Here is a 24969-nt window from a genome sequence, read left to right on the forward strand (position 1 = left end):
GACGTAAGTATTCTGCCTTGGTGGGATTTCTGTGATGAAACTTTTGCTGTCATTATACCAATAATGTGGGCTCTGGATGTCACTACGGTGAGAGGAAGGGGTTCTCTGGATGTGGCTCGCGAGCCTCTATCAGAGCAGAATGTGACTCTCAAGGTAAGAAAGGTCAAGTGAAAAAATCAAAAATTATATTTTTAACGTCTTTACGACCTTTAACACATCCGCACGTCCAGGTCGCCTGGTACTTACCGACCTTGGGCGCATGGATACATCATGGCGGCTTCTGACAGCTGTCACATAGGCCCCTCAAAGTCACTTAAAAAGTAATGTGGTCCTTAAAAAAAATAGTTTTGTAAATTGGTTGAAAAAATTAGAAAATGCTGATGACTTGTGGGAAATGTTATTTATGAAGTATTTTGTTTTAAGGGCATAAAAATTTAAATTTGAAAATTGCAAAATTTTCTAAATCTTTGCCAAATTTCCATTTTTTTTCACTTATAAACCTGAGTCATATTGAAGCGTTCCAGAGTTATTACCACATAAAGTGACACTGGTCAGAATTGTAAAATTTGTCCTCGTCTTGAATGTGCAAACAGCCTTGGAGGGTAAATGGGTTAATTTTCCATATTTAATAACTTTCTAACTTTCAAAAATTAAAATAATTCTGTGGAAATAAGAAAAAAAAATTTTAGCTTTCGATAAAAAAAAAAAAAAATTTTTTTCGCAGCACATTCCCTTTAAAACTGTGAGAATTTTAAATTAACATGTATACTTAATTAGGGGGAAAAATATTAGGAAATTTCACAGAGTTAAGACCAACCGCATTATTCTGGCGCTGTGCTCTTTTACTGTGTTATATTGCTGCTTTAAACCCTTTTATGAGTATTTCCCATACAAACTCTTGAATTTACAGTTTAAAAACATGCACAAGGTCCTGAACATCGAGAAAATGATTTATTTTACTTAAATGATATGTTACGTGATAATTCTTTGTAAACCCCTTTTGCGAACCTGTTATCTGACCCCAAATTAGTCTCAGTGTGGCAGTATTACTTTTAATATTGGTCTGTATGTAGTGGTAGCATACATCTGTCCTTTAAGGTGTTGTCAACTCCTAGGACAACCTCTTCTTAAACTAAATATCCTTTATTAACCTCCCATCCCGACTCCATTCCCGCATTGTCGCCACTCGCCGTCCCAGGGCTGTGATGCGGTGGAATGACACGTGGTGCCCAGTGCCCAATCAGTGCTGATGTCACTGTCTCCACCTCCGGTCGAAATTAACATGAAGAGGAAGTCCGAGATCAGCTGCAACCCAGACTTCAGCTTCTTGTTCAGTTCATATGATGGCGCGGCCAGTGATGCCAGCGCTGACTGGGCGCCACGTGTTATTCCACCGCATCACAGTCCCGGGATCGCGAGTGTCGACACAGCGGGAGCAGAACCGGTATGGGAGGCGAGTATAGGCTTGTTTATTTTATCGGGGCCAAACATTTAGTCTAAGAAAGGGCTATCATAGTAGTGGACAACCTCTTTAACTAAAGATCATGTGTACGCTTGTCCTTAACTTTCTTCATTCCTTTTTTTGTTTTACTTCTTGTGATAAGTTCCTATGAAAAATGAAAAAAAAAGGGAAATATAAAAAAAAAACTAGCATGGTGAGGACTTGCGCATTATTACCACCAGTTCATGCTCATGGCCACCTCTTCATCCATTTTATGGCCACCTCTCCATCCATTTTATGGCCACCTCTCCACTGGCTACCTCTCCATCCATTTTATGGCCACCTCTCTATTGGCCACCTCTCCATCCATTTTATGGCCACCTCTCCATTGGCCACCTCTCCATCCATTTTATGGCCACCTCTCCATTGGCCACCTCTCCATCCATTTTATGGCCACCTCTCCATTGGACACCTCTCCATCCATTTTATGGCCACCTCTCCATTGGACACCTCTCCATCCATTTTATGGCCACCACTCCATCCATTTTATGGCCACCCCTCCATTCATTATCTGCCAAGATGTAACTGCTGGCATACATTTCAACAGCCTGAATAGAGACTCGTACTCTCAACATTAATGTGGGTCTCATCCACTGTGGATATTGCTACAGATGTCAGAAATGAAAATGTATTATAAAATCATTCTTCAACAGAAAGTAGTGTGGGACAACCAAAATCATAACCTAAAGCTTCTGATGTAACCAGCAGCTCAGATGCAAAATCTGTAATAGAGCCCTCATCTATCTTGTGCAGAGATACATTTTGACCCCCAAAACACCACGATCTAAGAGTGAAAGCTAGCTCTTCATCATCTATAGACGTGCCCCTGTAGATATGCCTCTGCACATTGATGACCTATCTGTACCTTGTTCTGTTCACTTGAATGGGATATAAACTGCTGTACCAGCAGTGGCCCCAAAACAATGTCCAGGGCTACTGTTTTCCTCTCCATACATTGCTTACATCTGGCCTCTACCAGAGCAAATATCAGAGGATTGGTAGGGATGTCGAGTGTTAGACCTTCACCAATCTCAAGTTTATGACCTATCCTTTGGATAGATCAATGATATGTTAGCCTTGGACAAACCCTTTAACTTCACAAAAAATTACTTGCCAGAAGTTTGATATTTGCCAGGACAATTCTGGTACCTTGACTTGGGTTTAGCAAACCCACGCTCAAAGAGGTCGTTTTAGGGACCTTGCTGGATGTTTTTAGGAGTGCATCTTAAATGTCCCATATTTTGCATCCTAAATGTTGGTAAGTATGCTTGGCAAGACATAGAAAATGGTTTTGTAAGGTGCTCACACTACATGGTGTCATCATCATCTATAGTAGTGTGTAACATCAGTGATGGTCGCTGGTCTGCTCGCTTTTCCAATGACGTTCAAGGTTCATTCTGGACAGTCTCTTGGGTGATATGGCTGATGCATAAGTGGAATACTGTTCTCTTCCTACCCAACACGATACCATAATGTGAAATCAGGCAGAAGCATCTCATGGACGTTGAAGAACAACAAGGTCAAAGAACAAAACAGGTCAGGAGGATCTTAAATACATCTGTGCCTTGTACATATTTCTAGTTTCCACTGAAAAGGCCACACAAGAAGCCTCGGAAGTTTCTATTAACACTCATGAAAGTTCTCTTTGAAGCTGACTAATGGAACCGTAAGAAGCTCCGCATTGATCTTATTAAAATACCTAATTCAAGTCCAGACATTTCTCTTTGTGTTTTTGATTACCTGCCATTAATTACTGCTTGTTTTTTTCGTTTTCGGGGTACGTGTTTGTCCTCCATTGTGTTGTGTCCAAGATGATTCCATTAAAGCCGAACCGACAAAACAAAAAACAAACAAGAGTCGGTAGCAAGAAGAATGCCGTCTGCCGCTGCGCTTATTGTCTTGGCATCACTTAGCCTCCATTTCTGCTTTTGTTTCCTTAAGATTAGCTGTTCCTGCCAGAGCAGTGTGGTCAGGATGAGACGGTTTGTGTACGACGTCCTGGGTCTTTCTTTATTTTCATCCACCATCCCGGCCATTGTTAGCAACGATGTCAATTCATATCAAGCACGCAGCGTTTAAGGAGATCGGGCAGGTGAAATAACCAAGGCATGTCTTGTATGTGCAGGTAATAGACAAAAACCTTTAAAGGGGTTGTACAAAATTGGAAAAAACACGGCTGCTCTCAACACCATAACTGTCTATGGGTTATGGCTGATATTGCAGTTTCACTGTGGATCTCAGCTGAAATTCCATACACAATCATTATCATCGATTTAACAATATTTATCTGTCATGTTAACCATGAAACACATCGTTGGAGCATTATTTTTGAAAACAGAAAGGGTTAAAATAAAGCTGGAAACAGTCATCCCCCACACCCTCTTTTCTGTCACCTCTCGGTCCTCCCGCCACTTTCTGCACTTCCTGCTGCTGCGATGACTTCCTAACACACACATTTGACCGCTGCAGCCAATCACTGACTGTAATGGGTTACCGATACGAGTTTTCGAAGGATGATTTTGGTGGGACCTAAAATAAGAAGCATCAAAAATAAGTTTTAGAATAGATTCTCCAACATTTCAGGTGAATTTTTAGGAGACACTCTCCTTTGTGTGTACATGTGGAATAATAACACTATTTCTGGCCGTTATATGACTTGTATCCTACATGTTTCTCCAGTTTTCCCCTCTGTATCCTCTATATCTAATTCTCAAAAGCAGAAAGAACACAAAGGCTATTGTACAACAGTGTTGAGCAGTGTAGCTGTGAACCCAGTTCTTGGGTGAGACAAAACACCTACTATAAAGTAACAGAACAAGTCTGTCTGTGTCAGTACCTCTGTTTCTAATTCTTCCCCATCTCCTCCACCTCTTATCAAATGACTCACTTAGAGAGTGCTAACCTGATCCCTCAGTATGCTGGCAATCATCTTATTTAGACAAAGATGGTTTTTAGCTGTTTTTCAGACTGAATAATCAGTTTAGAAGACAGAGGGAGGGAAAGAAATATCTCCTAAATGAGGAAAGAAACAGATTTCGCTGACACAATATATTACAAAGTTTCTTTTGTTTGTCTGTACAATTGATTCATGCAAAGTTTGTCAAAATGACAGTAATTATTTAAAGTTTAAAGTGTACCTGTCAGCAGAATTTTGCTAAGTAAACTATAGGCATTTTTATGTTGGCATTGTTATACTAATTAAAATGATACCTGGGGTGAAGAAATCCGTCTTGTGGTTCTTGTGTAATCAGTGTTAGAAATTTTTCGCAGCACAAATATGATACTCATTATAGAGACAGAGAGAGAGGCAGGCTGTTAGTGCTTTGGGGTTGCCTGTTGGCAGGTCTCTCCTTGGTTTCTCTGGCCTGGAGCAGGAAGATAAGACTCTGCCTACAGTCCCACCCCAGAGCGTGAGCATATCATTAGCAGAAAACTTCTAGCACTGATTACACAAGAACCACAAGACAGATTTCTTCACCCCAGATATCATTTTAATCCGTGTAACAGTGTCAACATGACAATATCTGTAGTTTACTTAGCAAAATACTGCTGACAGGCTCACTTTAAGGCCCGATATGGATAGGCAATGGGTTAACATTCATCTACCTGGTCACAAATCAGTGATTAAGGATGGAAAATAAATGAGGACCGGAAAGCTAAGTTGGAGCTGCTTTAATAGATATAATTACCGATGAGATATAATATATCATCATGGAGTCAACATTTCATTTTCTTTTTTTCAAAATTCTGAGCCCCGGGTAATGGGACGCCTGAAAGTATTATGTCATAAATAAATGAATGGCATCTTATTCCGTCCGGAGACATAGATATATGTTGTGTACTTATAGAAGCCTTATTAACAATGGATGACCTGGTAACTTTCAGCCAAGGGATCATCAGACTGGGAAATGCACTGTGTTCATATTCACTAGTGACTGGTGGTAATGCTACGCTCCTGGGCTGCCAGATTCCAGCCCGATACACTATCTCGTAAGCCGAAGAAATGTAATGTCTTGAATTTCCATCAATGTTCCTTTATCTGTATTACTGTCGGTGACACACTTTCCAAGAAATGTAAGAATCCTCAAAGACAGATACATCAATCACTTCTCCAGCTTTGGAGACATGTAGATCATTCTAGCTTTCACTATGGGTCACATTGACTATATCATGATGTGACGGTATATGGTTCAATGATGGTTTAAGTAGTTGGTGAGCTACAAGATGCTTTAAAATGACGACCATATAACACACTGCTGACTCATGTATCCCTGGTGGTTTAGGTTAGATAAGGCCTGTTTCACACTTCTCCCGTCAGTCAAAATCCGCCAAGTTTTTTAAAAAACGGACCCGATTTTCTCCCCCATAGACTTACATTATTGGCGGATCTTGACTGATGGTCGTCCGTCCCACCCGTTTTTTTACGGATCCGCCAAGATTTTAGCGGCTCCCGGGTGGATGAGACGGACCCTGCAAAGTTTTTTTGCTTTGACGGTCCGGTATTTTGAGCATTAATCCATAAATGCCATTCCGGGAGCCGCAAGAATCTCTCTCACTCTCCCCACCTCACATTCCTGCGTCCCGTCTGCGCGATCTTGCTCCACCTTCCGTCCGCGCGATCTCGCTCCACCTTCCGATCTTCTCCACCTCCCGTCCGCGCAATCTCGCTCCACCTCCCATCCGCACGATCTCGCTCCACCTCCTGATCTCGCTCCACCTCCCGATCTCGCTCCACCTCCCATCCGCACGATCTCACTCCACCTCCTGATCTCACTCCATCTCCCGATCTCGCTCCAACTCCCGATCTCACCCCACCTCCCGTCCGCGCAATCTCACTCAAACTCCCGATCTTGCTCCGCGATCGCGCTCCAACTACCGGAATTTCTCGATCCACCTCCCGGCCGACCGCTCTCGATCCAACTCGTGGTCTCTTTAAATTACGCCACGTCGCTTCTCCCGCGGATCCTTCCTTCAACAACTCCGCTGCCATCCGTCCATCAAGGATCAGTTGCTCTCATCCTTTGACGGATTTCAACTGACCGCCGACGACGGAGGTATGAAACAGGCCTAAGAGGCAAGAAAAAATTAAGGTCACAATTTTTGTCAATTTTCTTCTAGCAATTTCTGAGTGGTGACCAGATGTAACGTAAATTCCCTGGTGGTCTAGGGCATTAATGAGTTTAATTTTACAATCCCTGGAAGTTTAGGGTAGTGAAAGGTTTAAAAATAAATTCACCAGTGGTCTCGAGTAGTGAAGAGATGCATTTTACTATTTCTGATAGTCTAGGGTTATAAAAAATAAAATAAATTACCTGGTGGTCTAGAGTTGTGAAGAGTTTCATTTTACAATCCCTGGTAGTCAAGGGTAGCAAAAGGAATTAAAGGGCTTTTCTACTTCTTTAATATTGATGACCTATTCTTAGAATAGATCCTAAATCTCAAATGGCTGTGGGTTTTATACATGGCACCTTCACCGTCACTTCAGGTTGGGCATCGGGTTCTGCATTTCATCATTAAGGATAAGTTATCAATGTCAGTGCAGTGGTAAACTCCTTGGATAACAAATTCAGTCTAGTAATTTCAGAGTGAGTGGTGAAAAGATGAAATATAAATTCCCTGGTGGTCTAGGGGGGTGAAACCATTAATGATAACTTATCTGGTGATGTAGGGCAGTAATGAGTTAAAATTTTACAATTCCTGGAAGTTTAGGGTGATAAAAAGTTTCAAAAGAAATTCCCTGGTGGTTTAGGGTAGTTAAGAGATACATTTTACAATTTCATGGTAGTCTAGGGTAATAAAAAAAATTAAAAATGAATTCTCTGGTGGTCTAGGGTAGCGTAAAGTTTCATTTTACAATCCCTGGTAGACTAAGGTAGCAAAAGAAGTGGAATTTTGGTTTAGTTTAAGAACAAGCCCTTCCACTTGATCTTGATGAGCCTGGAAGACTTATTGGCCTCACATCTGTGTTGCAGGTGGTACCATATGATGAATATTACATACTGGACTCTATATATATAATTTCCCATCCGGTATCCACAATTCAGAATGTACTCCGCCTATGACACGAGGTAGAGGAAGTTTGGCTTCACAGATGTAGTTTTCCGTGTGAAGATTCTTGGCTGGGATTAATGTGAGGCCCCGAGGAACTAATTTACTAAATAAATACCTAAAATAACAATAAACTGCAAAGATTTCTCAGAATGATATTATCCTGAGACCAATTCATCAATAATGGAGGCACGGTTTGCTTTTCCTGAACTTATAGATAAATAGGGTTTATACCTCAAGACGATCACAAGACTTGGAAATCCATGTCTGGACTTCTTTTCTGTAGGTCAGTTATAAGAATAGTTGAAGGATGTCTTGAAGGAAGAGGTCTAGAGTAGACCTCTAGATCTGGGTTCATCTCCAAAAAAAGTATCAATGACTTTCTTACTGACATACATGCAGTTTAGTTACCTGGTTTTATCAAATTTTGAAGGTCAACTCAGAACCTTAAAACTCTTTGAGCTTTTCTGAAGAAGACCTGAGAACTTAATGGGAATCCAACACGTTATTAACCTGCAGTTGCAGAGTCAATAGCATTAGAAAGGTACTGAAAACATGGCTCCTGAACATTATTTCTCCTGAAGTTTACCCTTTCATCTTGGAATAAATATTCATGATGAGAAGACCAAGGTGTTATGTTACATATTTTGCATTAGAGACCAGGAGCTTCAAGTTATGTTTCTGGGGCATCTAGCTTCACCTCTTGGGTGATCATTGCATCTTCAAGAATTGGCTACAATTTTCTGGTAAAGTGCCCCACGAAAGTTGTTCAGCTGTAATTTTTTTTTTTTACAGAGTATTATTTATAAAGGTAGATTTTCCTACATCTTCCAATATCTCTTAGTACATATGAACATTCATGTAGTTCATATTCTGAAAATCAAAATCGAGAATGGAGTTGAGATGAGACAATCGGAGTATAAGTGGTTTGGATCTAGGTCTACCCTCAGTTCATGACCTGGACTGGATTGAAGGTGTTATTATTGAAACCACTAGCGGGAGCTGAGGCTGGTAGCGTAGTCAAAGTAAGTCAGAGGTCGGTAATCAGGAGTGGCAGTACAGTATTGGAGGATTAGCAGGTCACGTAGTCAGTAGGAAAGTCAGACGTCTGTACACAGGAACCAGCAGTATGGTTTGAAGCAGCAGGTGAGAGCACTAGAGTAGAGGTTGGGAGCTCTATAATCTCTCAAAGAAGGAGGTACCAGGCTAGGTTTATGTAGGGTCTTCAATCAGGATGAAGCCAATCAGGAACAACACAGGGTGAAGCCACTCGGGAACAACACAGGTAATGTTATCTGGATTAGCAAAGAACTGTCCAGAGAGCTGAACAGCTCAAGTGGAAGAGCTTCTGCCTGGTGCACAGGAGTCGCCAGGTTCAAGAAAAGACATGATGAGTCTCAGGAGAATGGTGTAGAAGATTCTCCAATGAATTCAATTAGTATCTAATCTCCATAGAAGTCTCTCAAGAGAACCTTTATTATTAACTTTTTCTTTCCCTACAAGTGTCTTAATGACCAAGATTTCATAAATGAGAGAAGACTGACTGCTAGTGCTAGGACGTCACCGTTACAAGGCTGAAGGTCGGATTTGATGCTGAGCCTTCTGTGCAAGGTTGTAGAATAGATAAGTTCTATCCTTGACATTGATGCACAAGGCAAAGAACAAGGTTTGTTAGTACAGCAATTGTACGATTATGTACTTCAACTGAAAACTAAAACTCAAGAGCAAATTTCAGATTTTAAGAATTGTTTTCCTACTTTAAAAAGAAAGGGAATTAAAGTTACGCTGCCCAGAGAGCTACCCAACAAGAGAGATGACTCGATGCCTGGGTCTCCTAAAAGGTCTTTGCCTCGAAAGAGGACTGTGAATGGCTGCTGATGGTTTGCAAAGACCTGACTCAATTGGGGGACAAGCTGCTCCTATAGCCTAATATAGCTATCTGACAATAGCTTCATGTATTTCAAGTGCTATAGAATATTCTCCCAGGCATCTATTATCATTAATGTTTGATTTCCATAGTTTAAGTGTAATTTAAGGTTCTCACCTCCATTTTACTCTTTCTTCCTACGTAATTAGTATCCTTCTTTCTTGATGCCCAGTGCAAGCTTGTTAACTTTTGTAGTGCGCAGTATTTTCAACAATATGCTTCCATATAGGTGCCATATGAGTTCTACACAACTTTGCATGAGTTTAAAATTGGTGGCATTTGGAATCCTAAGTATTTTCTTGCATTTTCCATCAAAGTTAGTATCCAGCAGAGGCAGAAGTTATGAAAACTTCCATCGAAGAACCTGACTGATACATTGCTACTGCTGTTGACCTTTCTGTACACCTTTCTTCCCGAAAGATTACTTTTCAAAATAGGACACAGACAATTGGATTGGCCACAGTGGATATCCTATTATTATTAATGGGACGCCCTCACACCCAGGGCTGTGGTGTACTCGGTACCGGGCCCGATGAGCTTCAATGGGAGATGTCACGGCAGCTGTGACCCGGCCTGTGGCCCTGGGCGCCCATTGTAAAAGGGGGTTGTTTCAGTGTGCTTGTGGTAGTGAAAGTTTATAAGTGATTTGTGACGCCACCTGTGGTGTTCGGCAATGTGGATGTAAGCCGACTCTGCAGACAGATCCTCTAGGACAGATGGTGTGGTGCAGCAGTGATGGTGTAGCCCTCCACAGGCAGGGCTGAAGTCCCAGGGCAGTGTAGGTAAAATGACACGTAGATGGTGTAGTGTCTGGCGCAAGGGATGTAGTAGTGCTGGGCAGGTTGGCGCAGGAATAAGTGGAGGACACCAGGGCTTGTAGTTCCAAAGCTTTACTCACAGTCTGTTGTACAAACAGGTGCCTGCCTCCGTGCCGTGTCCTCCGGGTCAGGGACTTAGTCAACCTCCAGGCCAGATGGAATACTCCTTTGCAACACTCCGCCAACATGTGCCTTTCTGAACGTCTCCTCTTATAGAGCCTTTGAGTGAAGTACTCCTAGTACTGAGTTACACTGGAGTTCCTCCTGTCCGATGTTCCTATGAACTCTACTTGAACGGCAGACAGCTGTAGCCTGCTTCGGGGACTCCTTGCTACTAAGTCCCGGCTCACTATTCTGTTGCTGTTGTGCCCCCAAGTCTTGTGTGGGAATAAAGTGGTCTCTACTTCTATTCCTCCGGTGTCTGCTGCAGGACCATTAGTATCCATACAACCTCGGGGACCGGTCCCCGGCCTTGCACTTAGAACTTCTGGGAAGGGTTCTCTTCTAACCCACGTCCTCTGTTCTCTCTTACTCCTCACTTTCCGTGCTAATCTTTCCTTCTATGGAGAATCAGGCTTTCAGTCTACGTTGCTCTTTCTCTTCCTCTCCCGTGCCAGCAGACCCAGATCACTGGGAATCCGCTGCAGCACCTCCATCCTTCCATCCCTCTCTCCGGGGATCTTCTCCTCTCCTTGCAATGTAAAACTAACTCCACCCGCCTCCCAGCACGTTTCGTGTTCCAAGCAGGGAGCCACCAATGGGTGCTGTGCTATACTCCAAGCAGGGAGCCGCCGAAGGTGCTTTGCTACACTACTTTGTGGTGTGGGGGTGCAGGTGTTGGAGTGTGGTCAGGAGTCTCCACCTTACCTGGATGGTGGGACACTACACCTCAGGAGGAGGTGCAGTACCTCTGTGGTGACTGAGCCTCAGGGGCGCCACATTAACAATCAAGAAAATTCTAATAAAATAATAAAACACCTGTAATATTTCACACAACCCTTCCATCCTATCATAAATATGTAACCACAATAAGGCCGTGTTCACAGCACATCTGAATAGCACTTTCAGGAATTCACTCAAATCAATGGGAGGCAAATGTTCAGTACCCTACAGCGGCCACTATCAGAAGGGGGAGCAACTCCAAAATTGAGCAGTTCTGGCCGGCAACTGCCGCCGCCAACACCAAGCACAGCTGAATGGCAGGGGTGCAGCATGTCAGACCCCAACCGATCAGACATTGAAGACCTATCCTTAGGATACAGTATGTCATCAAAGATAAAGTAGTGAACAACCTCTTTAATATACAACAATAATTAAGCTATAACTTTAAATATGTATAATGTTTATGACTTTGTAAGGTTGGTGATCACATTCCTACACCTGAAAACACCAATCATGTTGGTGTAGTGTTACTGTATGCGAATTGTGTTCTGCGCCAATTATAAATACTATGTAATGTACATTGTGTTGTAATATGCCATGCGGCATAATGTGTGCTGCAATACTGTGATATAGAATGTGATAAGTGTTAATAATGTTTTGTAAGGAAGATCTGCAAAGCATCAGCCTGCAGGGACAGAAACAGTTACATTTTTGGGACCAGCCCATAGAGTGACTCCCTCTTACTAAGGCCGGGGTCACAATTGCAAGTGCATTGCGAGAAACTTGTGCGAGTCTCTCACTTCAATACCGGCACTGCCGCTGGTGGTTCGGAGCGGAGGGTTCAGCTGCATAGAAAGACATGCAGCTGCACGCTCTGGTCCCGAGTGCCAGCGGCAATGTCGGGTACTAATAAGACAGATAGGGTCTGGAGTGCGGACCACAAGGACAAGGTGTACAGTGCTGCATTCAACGGTGACTCTAGATGAAAGGAGACCAGAAACAAGGGATAGTGAGATAGTGAGATCCTGTGGATAAGTGAAAAAGAGAGACAGAGCACGAGACCTCGAGCTCAAAACACAAAGGTAATGGGTCTATACAGGAGTGACAAACTGGCAGTATTGAAGTATCCCAACTGGATGTTCCAGGGTGCCAGAAGTGTAATAAATAGGAAGTGGAACTGCAGAAAAAGTAAAGACTTATTAATCACGACTGCATTGTTAAAGCTGGGTTGTGGCGAAGTAGGCAGAAAGAGCAGAAATAGAGATCCCTGGAACATAATACTAAGGAAGAATTCTGTGTGGAAAATGCTTAATACCGTAAAGGAAATGCATAAGACTTTGTACCTGTTATCTCTTGCATATGTGAGCAGGTTGCGGGATGCAGTGACAGTCAGGAGGCAGATCAAGGGTTAACAAGTTTTACTTAACATGATATTACTCCATGCAGGAAGATAGGGAAAACATGAGGTAAAATGTAGGCAGTATAGGAAATACAAGGGTGTAGTAAGGAAAAATCAACGCAGGAATACCAAATAAAGTCATTCTTAAAGAAGTCACTTATCAATCAGACGTTTTCCTGTCAGAAGAAGTCCTGGAGCGGATGATGGCACCAACAGCCGTCGACACAACGTTGATCCGGTGGGGTTCTGAAGAAGGTGACGATACGTGCCCAGCTGGCAACGTTGAGTCTTTGAAATGTCCCGTGAAGTCCTCAGTAAGGAGACTCCCGGTGGCCGGCAAAGTATAGGCCACAGTCCTGTCAGAATTAGGCGAGGCAGTCACAGTCTCTGTCAGGCAGCACACCAGCAGCACTGACCGTTACAGAGCGATTTGTACCTTGAAGTCCGGGTGCCGACCTGCACACGACAGACTTCTCAGAGTCCCAGCGGTCCGTCTCTGTCAAGGCCGAGCGCCAAACTGTCTCTCTCATGGCCGGGCGCGCGCCGCAACTCCTAACGGCCCTGAAGCAAGAGCTCTCACTCTCCTCAGCCGCGCGCTGCACCTTCCCGCCAACTCCGTCTGTTCCTGCACCCAGCGCTGCCCCTGGTAACCTTTAGCCACGCCCCCTCAGTCAGGAGGAATGTCCTGTCAGCTCAAGCTTCCCCCCGGGAACAGGGGACACAGCTTCATCCATTCCGGCCCCGGCACGCAGGTACCCGCAGTGCTGTCGTCCCCCTTACACATATAATCCTTACCCAGTTACCATTTAGTAAAAAGTTTATTTGTGAATGGTGATCCTCTCTCTGGCTTCCCTCTGGTGATTACTGAAGGTAATCCCGTTTCTTTCCTTTTGGTTCTTCCAGTTATGTTTAAGATTCATAACGTGTTCCATAAATCCTTGTTGAAGAGGTTTGTAGAGCCAGTAGTTCCCATGGCGGCGCATCCTGACCCTGTATTGGTTAAAGGTAATTTGGAGTACGAGGTAGAGAAAACTTTGGCTTCTCGTTTGGCTAGACGGAGGCTCTAGTAGTTGGTCAAATGGAAGGAATATGGCCAGGAGGATAATTCTTGGGTCTCTGCTTCTGACATTCATGCCGAAAGATTGGTTTGTGGTTTTCACTGGGCCCATCCTGACCGGCCTGGTGGCATGGATGAGGGTTCGGTGACCCCTCCTCAAGGGGGGGTACTGTTGTGAATTCTCTCTCTGGCTTCCCTATGGTGATTACTGAAGGTAGTGGAGCTGGTCAGATTGACAGAGGGGTTGTGAGTTCTCTTTCTGGGCTCCCTCTGGTGGTTACTGGAGGTAGTGGAGCTGATCTGATTGACAGAGGCTTGCCACCTGATAATGAGGAAGACGAATGGAGATCTGGGGTTTCAGATTGGGATTTAAGACACCCGACTCCCTCTATCCCTGCTAGTGATTTTCTTCCTGTGCCTCCTGAGGTCTGATGTCTCCTGCTCTGCCCCTGCATGTTCAGCTAAGTGGTTCATTTGCTACTCTGCTTGCATTTGATCTGGTTTTGTCTATCTCTGCTTTGTGCGGGTGAGTCAGCTCCGGCTGGGGCTGTGCTGAATCACCGCCCATATGTTACTGCTTGTGCCAGTTTGTTTTGTCCCCTGTTATATTGGTCTCTTTTTGCTTTGCTTTCAGAATATACCAGAGTGCTGATATAGTGGGAGCGAAGTCGTGCAACTTCAGTGTTTTTGTGCATCAGACGTGTTGGACTTTTGCAGGTTTTTTTGCGTGATTGCAGACAGTGTCTTTCCTTTCCTGTCCTGTCTAGTCAGTGTGGGCCCCATCATTTGCTCAGTCAATTTTTCTGCCTGCGTTTGTGTTTTCATCTTGTCTCACCGACAATATATGTTTGGGGGCTATCTATTCCTTTGGGGTCTGCTCTGGGGCAGTTTAGATTTCCCCATTCTTGCTTTAGGCTTAGTTAGCTCTCCGGCTGAGTCGAGGCGTCTAGGATCATCGTAGGTACACTCCATGGCTACTGCTAGTTGTGTGGACAGGATCAAGGGTCTGCAATCCGCTTAGTTACCAACCTCTCTGGTTTTCTGTGGCTTAGCCTGGGCCTGCTATCCTCCTCAGTGACCCATTCATAACAGATCTCCCTCATTGATCTGTGAAACATCTGTCCAAACATGCAACAACAGTTCCATGCAGTCTGCATGGGCGTAATGCCCTCACAGCAGAAGTCCACAAACTCAGCCAGGATCTCCACTTTCAAGTAACATGCAGGACCACCCCAGACGAGTGCCTCGCCCACGGCTACCGCCATATGTTATAACTTCATACCTGTTGTGACAAAGTCACTGGCAAAGTGTTGAAGGAGAGATACGTGTCATTGAGTCATTAGCTTCAGTTATTTGAAATCCATGCATTTGCTCCAGCATACTATGTGTTGATAGGGGTTATTCAGCCATTTTAAGGGCTTGAATTTGTGGATAACCATAGAGCGGGTGGGAGGTTGTCCACCTTATCTCCACCCCAGGGTGCAGTCTGGGGTTTAAATAATTGGCCTTCTGAGGCATTCAGTGTTCAGTGTGTCTGGAGAGGCTAACTCCAGAGAAGTGTTCGTGTTTGTGCTGACCTGACCTGTGTGTTTTGCTAACCCTGAGAAGTCGGATCCCCACTAACACAAGAACTGTGCTTTGTGTTACCATTTTGCTTTGTTTTTCCTGTCTTTGCCCCAAAGGGCCGATTTTATTTTGACTTCACCAATGTTTATGCCGAATATATATATATATACGTTACGTGAATATCTTAAAGAAACAGTGTTCCCATGTCTACCTCCATGTACAGCTGAGTGAGCCAATCTACCACACTGTACACGTCTCTCCTCTTACCTATCTTTATAGGGATTATCTTCCCTTTTCCCTCCCTTTCCTCTACCTATTTAACTCCCCCGTTAAAAACGTGTCTTCTTTCTGTCCTCCCTCCAACTTCCCTACCCCCTTCTCCATTCCCATTCTCTTTTCATATACAGTATATGTATTTGTCTTTACTGTTTCTTACAATTCAAAATAATAAAACTATTGGAACAAGGAAGGCAGAGACTCTAATAGTGAGCCAATGGCTGCACTGTTGTCTATGACAGAATTTTTCTAGCTAAAGATCTAAATTATATATACAGATATACTGTACCTATAATTATCTACACATTACAGGCAAAGAAAATGAAAGCGGATTTTTTTTTCATAAATTTACTAAAAAAAAATTACACTAATTGCATTTTTTAATACATTTTTTTAAACATACAGTAAATAACATGGACATATAATTTGTCAACCCCGTAATCATACAACACATTGGACACTTACCGTAATTTGTGGTGATCTCCAATCACTATTAGGTTTCGCTGACCATATAGTATGATAGAAGTAAAACTTTTCTTTTACCAGTCGTTCATGAGCCCGAGTTGCATTGTCTGCCCCATTAACCTGTACAAAATATTGTGTCCTTTACTAGAATCCAAGTAAGGAAAACATAACACGCGCCAAGTAAATTGTTTTATGGCGCGGATCTAGTGTACCACGGGCCTGAAACCTATCCGTGGACGTTAGTGCGCAATAAACAGATAATAGGCTCATACTATTTATGTATGTTACTGTGCCCATAGCTCAGGCCCCGCTGAAATCTTTATGACCCGCCATAAACCTCTTTATGGCATGCGCCTGCTATCTTTTTATGGCTCTTAAAGCTGCAGTCCGCCTGACGGAGATTAATAATAAATGTTGCTGTTGTTCTGATATTTTAGGAGAAACGTTCTTGAACTCTGAGTGTTTGTTATTTTCTTTTTTCTGTGTGCGTTTTCATTTACGTGCCCGTGTTTCAATTTATTTGACTTTTGGTAATTGGCAAAATTAGGGTAAAGTGGACAAAGAACCAGGATTTTTTATGGGAGATTTGTTAATATTTGCTCAAAAATGTGCTGAAACCCCATGCTCACCCATTACTTCTCACATCTGATGGAGCGTTGCTGAAGTAAAGGCTAATGGTCTAAGGCCTTATTCAGACTTTATCATAAGTGCGTTGGATCCGGGTTTTTTTGTCTGTTTTTGATAACTTTGGCTATTTTTACCATCAGTGTAGCATTCGATTTTATGTCATGCAAAAAAAAAAAATCCCAAGTTTTTCCTATTTGTAAAACAGTAAAAAAAAAACCATGGAGCACTCGGATACCATGCATGTGCTCCTGCTTTTTTTTCATGGACCCAATGACTTGAATTGACGAGATTGATCTATTACTAAGCTCAAAAAAACACAATTCTCAATTTTCTTATTATTGAAGACACTTGGAACCTGATGTTGTCCGGGACATGAAGACTGGCGTACAAAATGTCAGTCTTAAAGGGGTTGTCCAGACTTTAACATTGATGGCCTAGTCTTAGGATAGGACATCAATGTCTGATCAGTGAGGGTGTGACATCCGGCACCCTTGTCGATCAGTTATTCCTGGTGTCAGTGGCAGCCAGAGCTGCTCAGTTACGGAGCTGCATGGCACAGCTCTGTTGACTGTAAAGTATCTGAGAACAGCTGATCTGTGGAGGTTCCCGGTGTCGCACCCCCACTGTTCAGACATTGATGACCTATTGTAGGATAGACCATGAATGAAAAAGTCAAAGACAACCCCTTTAAGGCCAGGGTCAGACTTGCGAGAAACTCGCACGAGTCTCGTGTCTCAATGCCCGACACTGCCACCGGCACTCAGGACCGGAGTGTGCGGCTGCATGTCCATGTATTTCTATGCAGCTGAGCGCTCCGGTCCGAGTGCCGACGGCAGTGCCGGGTATTGAGACGCGAGACTCGTGTGAGTTTCTCGCAAGTCTGACCCTGGCCTAAGAATGATGTTTTGTACGCCAGTCTTCATGTAGGCACCACTGGAGGAAGATGAACTTAATTCATCAAGAGGTACACACCTCTCAGGCCTCATTTACACGTTTATGAAAAAATGGCACGGGTGTTCTCAGTGTTTTGTACCAGTGTACGGTCCGTGTGCTGTACACATTTTTCATGGACCCATAGAATTCATCTGGCCATTGTCATCCGTGCTGCCGAAAAAACGGACATGTCTCGTTTTGTTTTGCATGGACACATATACTCCAGTAAAGTGGCATAAATTTCAATAAACCACCCACAAACTTCGTACGCTTTAGCTAGAACCGGCATAAAAACGTCAAAAATTACAAAAATTTATGCAAGTTTGAGTTGTGCAAAAATGTTTTTTTTGTTATATTAGTGGCAAGTTACATGGTAGTCTTTAGTAGAAACTTGTGGAGTTTGTCTTCAGTCTTGGAGGAGATTTTATCATTACTCTTATTATACTTTTAATACATTACTTTTATATGAATCCTTAAGACGTCTACATCTACTGTAAATGATCTCTCCTCCCCTAAAGTCCTTGTATAAAATCTTATTTATTCAAGGTCTTCCCTGAGCCTTTTCCAAGAGAGTCATAATCCAGCGACAAATTGTTTAGGAAACTCATATCTCAACACCACCTTAGATGGATTATTATGCTTTGTGAAGAAGCTCACGGCAAGTCTTTCTATAAAAACAGAGCTTTCATGAGATTGTCCTCAGCGAGAGATAGACATGTTCCACCCTGCAGATCCAACCCTCTATCTCTGTGCCAAGGACGAGATGCTACACTATGTAATGTCATCCTGTGTATTTCTCATAGTGTGGTGATGTGAGCACTGTGCTAATTCTGGAAAAGACAAAACAGGAGCGAGCCTCAACCCAGACAGTGCAAGAACAAATCTGAGCTCCAACACGTGGCAACCACCGTACATGCCAACCTATGGCTTACAGTCTAGTCTCAGACTTCCATGTACGACAGATCCAACATCACTGCTAACCTTTCAATATGTTCTTTTGAGTATGGAAGAAAACCAGAAATTTTGGAGAAAACTAATGAAAACACAACAAAAGCATAAAGTCTGAAAGCAAATTTTGCTGGATTCAAGCCCATGGCTGCAAGAGCTGCTAATAATTAAGCCATCATGTCCAAGTACAGTATGTCCTTACTTACCTTTTCTCTTACCTCAAGATTTTCTGGCACAGGGTAATCAGCTTTGAAAAAAAAAACATTTCCTGGCTCCACTTCATCTCTTCCTCTCACTATTAGGATCCCTCAGGGTTCAGTCCTTGGCTCCCTTCTGTTCTCTCTCTACATGTCCCTAATTGGACAGACCATCAGCAGATTTGGCTTTCAGTACCATCTTTATGCTGATGACACACAACTATACACGTCATCCCTCGACATTACCCCCGCTGTACTACAGAACGCCAGTGACTGTCTGTCCGCAGTCTCCAACATCATGTCCGCTCTCTATCTGAAACTCAACCTCTCCAAAACTGATCTTCTTCTGCTCCCGCTGTCTACTGACCTCCCTAAATCTGACATTTCCCTCTCCGTGGGTGGCACCATAATAACACCCCGACAGCAGGCGCGCTGTCTGGGTGTTATGTTTGACAGCAATCTTTCCTTCACCCCCCATTTACAATCTCTTGTCCGTTCTTGCCGCTTACACCTAAAGAACATCTCTAGAATCCGCCCTTTTCTCCCCATGGAAACAGCAAAATCCCTCACTGTTGCCCTGATCCACTACCGCCTGGACTACTGTAACACTCAATTAATTGGCCCCCCCCTCACTCAACTTTTCCCTCTCCAGTCCATCTTTAATGCAGCCAGCCAGGGTCATCCATCTGACTAATCCGTACCTCCCACTCCCGCCTCCAAGACTTCTCCTGGGTTGCACCAATCCTCTGGAATGCCCTACCCCAAGAAATTAGGACTGTCCACAACTTACACAGTTTTAGATGCTTCCTAAAAACACATCTGTTTAGAGCGGCCTATCACGTTCCCTAAATGAAGTCCTTTTATAAATAGTCCATTCACTATTTCTCTGATCGTAACCCTCCATCAAACTCCATCACACCTAAAAGCTCTACAAATATTGGCTGGTGACTGCCTCGTCCAGCCTTTATCTGCCACCACTTCCTCAAGATGGTTGAACCATCAATGTAAATAAACCCCTTTACTTTGTGTCACCCCCACCTCATTGTAGATTGTAAGTTCTTACAGGCACTGTCATCAATATCTTTGCATTAATTATTGTATTATCGTTAACTTTGTTATGACTGTTGTAGATGAACTGTTGAATTGTAAAGCGCTGTGGAATATGTTGACTATATAAATATATAGATATGGTAAAAGGTGCACATGGCCACTTATCGTATGAAGGCCCAAATACACAGAAGACTAGCGTTGATTGCACCAGCCAATATCAACAAGTTTGGGCAGTCAGTCTATTATGGGGGTCCCAGACAGATGATATCATGGAAGATAAGGATCCGGCATGTCCAGTTTTAGTCTGTCTCTCTTTTTGCACACTAAGAGATAAATTACCAACAGAGATTTTTGGAGGTGGCTTTCTCATAGAGAACCCTGGAGTGCATGGCAGAGAGAGTGCTCACGTCTATGGGAGAGTTGAGCAAGATCATCGGACAAGAACCATCATTCGCCTGACAACTATTTAAAATGTATAAAGGCACATAAGTGTTAAGCAGGCCATACACATTAGATAACCATTAGATGGCTGTCAGATGAACAATCTAAGCCCAAACACAAATGCTCATTCGGCCAAGCCCTCCAGTGTTTTCTATGAGAAAGTCGCAGACTGACTTGTCGGCCTGTTGCTTACCTCAGAAGGAACAATACGATGGCAAGTTCAAAATTGAACAAGCCCAATTGACATCACTCCTGACCAGGGATAACTAGGACTGAAATTCAGCCCTGGCAACTGAAAGCACAAAAGCCCATGCGGGCTCCGTCCCCCGAGCCTTAGATAGGGATATCTGTTAGGCCGGGGTCACACGAACGTATTTACTCTCTCTGAAAGATTTGGATCAATTATGTTAATGACACTCTGCTCAAAGTCTGTGAGAATCAGAGCAGAGGTATGGAGAAGATGGAGAACTTAATTTGTCCATCTTCTCCATTGTCTGCCGACTGCAGTCCAGTTTGTGGAGCCACTCGCAGTCTGCTTGGTTTTTTCCACGGATCAATTCGGTCTGTAGAAAGAAGCAGAATTCTGCACTGCCCTGTAGTATAACATTGGTCTGAGTGCTATCTAAGGCTGGGATCATACTTGCGAGAAACTCGTATGAGTCTCGCATCTAAATACCCAGCACTGCTGCCGGCACTCGAGACCGGAGCACTCAGCTTCATAGAAACATATGCAGCCGCACACTCCGGTCCCAAGTGCTGGCGGCAGTGCCGGGTATTCAGATGTGAGACTCGTGACCCGGCCTAGTGTTGTTATCTGACGAGTTATACGCTCATGTATGAATCAAGATTTAATACACGACCAATATTTCTAATACCGCTATAAAAAAAATTGAATAATCACAATACCACAATAGCAATATTGCACTAAACAGGCAAATACCAACAAATCATAACCAAATAATTACCAGCATATCCAGTATTGAAAATACCACCATACTGATCATTAAAGGAGTTGTCCATGCTTGAGGATAAAATCTATGTAACATCAGACTTCTGAATTCTTAGGCCGGGATCACACACAGCGAGATACGGCCGAGTCTCGCAGGTTAAAACCAAGCTCTGGCGCCGGCACTCCGGAGCGGAGCGTGCGGCTGCATAGAAATAAATGGAGCCGCACGCACTGCTCCCGTGTGCTGACAGCAGTGCCGGGTATTACCATGCGAGACTCGGCTGTATTCCTCGCATGTGTGATCCCGGCCTTACAGTGCACACTGTCAGGATTTTTCAGTGCAGGCATTCAGAGCCATCATGTGAGTGCAAGTATGGGATTCCCACACTCATGTCCACAATCGACTTTGCTAGATTCACTAGTATTTAGCGAGGCCACGCACGTCTAGTCAACACGTGACCACATGTATGCAAATCACACTCTTGCGGTCACGTGACCACTCCCGGCTCCGAAATATCCTCACAGCGTGCGATGCACGCACTCTGAGGAGTCACATAGAGTTACTGCAGAGACTATCTTCAAGCCTGGACAACCCCTTTATCAAACACTACTCTACTAGAACTGATATAACCGGGTCGCCCTCCCCAGGGCTGCGGGGTACTCGGTACCGGGCCGGTGTCGGCGGGATGTGTCACAGTAGCGGTGACCCGGACCGTGGCCCTGGGCGCCCAAGTAATGGCGATAGGTGTATGGTGAATAGTTTGTGATGCCACCTGTGGTGTACGGCAAGGGAGGTGTTAAGCCGACGCTGCAGACAGATCCTCTGGGACAGTTGATGTGGTGCAGCAGTGATGGTATAGCCCTCCACAGGCAGGGCTGATGTCCCAGGGCAGTGTAGATGTGGGGACACTTAGATGGTGTAGTGTCCAGCGCAGGGGATGTAGCAGTGCTAGGCGGACGGACGCAGGAAGGAATGGAGGACACCAGGGCATGTAGTTCCAAAGCTTTACTCAGTCTGTAGTGCCCGCTTCTGTGCCGTGTCCTCCGGGTAAGGGACTCAGTCAACCTCCAGGCAAGATGGAAAGCTCCCTTCCACACTTCGCCAACTTATGTGCCTTTCCTGAACGTCTCCTCTATAGCGCCTTTAAGTGTGAAGATCTCCTAGTACTGAGTTACACTGGAGTTCCTCCTGACAGATGTTCCCAAGAACTCTACTTGCACGGCAGACAGCTGTAGCCTGCTTCGGGGACTCTCTATTCCTGAGTCCCGGCTCTCTATCCGTATTGCTGTTGTGCCCTCAAGTCTTAGATGGGAGTAGTGCATTTACAGCCCACTACTCCACTGGTGTCTGCTGCAGAACCATGAGCGTTCATACAACCTCGGGGACTGGGCCCCGGCCTTGCGCTTAGAACTTCTAGGCAGGGTTCTTCCTCTAACCCAAATCCTCTGTGCTCCATTTTACTCCTGTGTTTCATACTTGTCTTTCCCTTCTATGGAAGCTCAGGCTTCAGTTCTACGTCTTTCTCTTTCTTTCCTTTCCTTTCCCGTGCCAGATGGCTCAGGTCACTGAGGCAGCTGCAGCACTCCTTCCTCCATCCCTTCTTCCAGGGATCTCCTCTCCTTACTCCTCTCTGAGTGACTTCCTCCCTCCGACTGACCTCCTGTCAGACTGACCTGTAATCCTAAACCATCCCTCTCTTTTATGTATCCTAAACTCCACCCGCCTCCCAGCACGTTTATTGTTCCAAGCAGGGAACCACCAAAGGTGCTCTGCTTCTCTCTAAGCAAGGAGGAGCCTCAATGTGGCTGTGCTGAACTACTATATTGTGTGGGGTGCAAGTGTTGGAGTGTGGTCAGGAGCCCCCAACTTACCTGGATGGTGGGGCACCACACCTTAGGAGAAGGTGCAGTACCTCTGTGGGGCCTGAGCCTCAGGGGTGCCACATAACCACCATACGGTGACCGTATAATGGTAATATCAGGTCTACACCACTGCTCTGCACACTTCATACATGTATATTGTGCAGGTTCTCACTAGTAATGTTCTCGCTGATTGTTGTCATTCTTTTTCTTTTTTCCTTTGCATGCGGTCTAGACCGCCATGGCGTTTTCTTCCGTCTCTGTAAAATGTAACACACAGATATCTTCACTTTACTACTTTACCAGGACCTTCCTCACATTCTACCACCTCTACGTAAACCACAACTTGTGCTGCCTTATAATAATTCCCCTGTGCCCCCTTTTAATAATATTCCCCCTAGACCCTTATAATAATGACCCTGTAGAATAATAAAAACACCCCCTGTGCTTTCTTATAATAATAATGACTCCTTGCTTCCCCTATAATGATAACGATCCCCCATTTGTGCCTCCTTGTAATAATGACCCTCAGTGCCGCTTTATTGTAATAATGCTCCTGAGAAGGGGCGCACACAGAAATAACAGGAGCCCCATGGCAATAGTCTGAATCACGAAACAGTCAAAGAATGGCATATCTCCCAACATTTTAAGAAACAGAGAGGGATATTTATTGCAGCACCTACAGTTATTTTGCCCCTACTAAAGCCACCAAGTGGTCTCACTCACTATAATACCCCTTTCATGACCCCCATAGAGTATTATTCCCCCATATGATATGAGGACCCCACACAGAATGATTTCCTCACAAAACCCTACACAAAGAATTATGCCCAACAGCAGCCCATATATTAAGATGGTCACCACATTCACCCATACAGTATGGTACTCACTACAGCCCCCAATATACAGTATGATTTGCACCACAGACCTCCAAACAGTATTATGTCCACCACAGACCCCTATGTAAAATATAATGTCCACTAAAGCCAACTGTAAAGTATAATGTCCCCTACAGCCCCAATATAGTATGATTTCCCCCTCACCACCCCATACAATGTGATGTGCCACATAGAGACCCCATATAGTATGATATCCCCAATAAACACCCCATACAGTATTAAGGTCACCACAGCCCTCCACATAGCATCATGTACTCCATAGACGTCCACAACATATAATATCCACCACTGCCCCCACACATACTGTGACGATCCCCCACAGCCCCAATCTAGTTTGATGGTCCACCCACAGACCTCCATAAAGTATGATGGTCCCCCCAAAAATCCCCCTATATATTATGATGGTCAACCCCACAGCCCCTCCATATAGTATGATAGTCCTCTCAAACAACACCCAATATAGAATGGTGGTCCATTCCACAGCCCTCCATATAGTAAGGAGGTCCCTCCAAACAGCACCCTATATAATTTGGTGGTCCAGCCAACAGCCTCCCTTATAGTATGATGGTCCCCTCAAACACCCACCACCCTATATTCAATGATGGTCCCCCAAAAATAAAAAATCCTTATACTTACCTAATTCAGGTTATTCATACCTTGCAGCGTCCGTCTCCTCTTCTATCTGGTCTCTCAATGGACGCTGGTGGTGCGATGCAGTGACAACAACACACAGCTGAGGTCACCTGCGTGTGCCAGCCTCTGGCAGGCCACAGGTAGAAGGGAAGCCAGCGCCCCCCCCCCCCCAAGAAAGTGCTTCGACACATGGTGTTAATAGTGTTGGATTCCAGAGGATGCCAATACTGTTAAGAGCAGGCGGTGTGTCCCACGGCCAGACCCACCCATCTGGCATTTGCCAGAATTGCCGAACCTTCTCTTGACCATCTTTTGGCCGGCTCCACGTACACATTAGACCATAGGCCGATCCTATCGATGTCAACGTAAGTCCAATGAGTATGGACAACTTTAGGATCCTATGACCCAAACAGTTCAGTGTACTTTGTAAAAGGGATGCAGTCACCTTTCACTAATATAAGCGGCAGCACTAGCTCTGATGATCTGAGCACCT

General features: G+C 44.2%; 1 long non-coding RNA gene across 1 annotated transcript; it reads right to left on the minus strand.

The window, feature by feature from the left end:
• Nucleotides 1-931: 931 nt before the first annotated feature.
• LOC141088602 (uncharacterized) lies at nucleotides 932-16073 on the minus strand. Its single transcript, XR_012231987.1, has 2 exons — nucleotides 15940-16073; nucleotides 932-4030 (listed from the first exon to the last, which is right to left on the minus strand). It is a non-coding gene; the product is annotated as an uncharacterized lncRNA (long non-coding RNA).
• Between the last annotated feature and the right edge of the window lie 8896 nt (nucleotides 16074-24969).

The sequence above is a fragment of the Dendrobates tinctorius genome, unplaced genomic scaffold (assembly GCF_039654945.1).
Source record: "Dendrobates tinctorius isolate UK_male_01 unplaced genomic scaffold, ASM3965494v1 ptg000039l, whole genome shotgun sequence".
Lineage (NCBI taxonomy): Eukaryota > Metazoa > Chordata > Amphibia > Anura > Dendrobatidae > Dendrobates > Dendrobates tinctorius.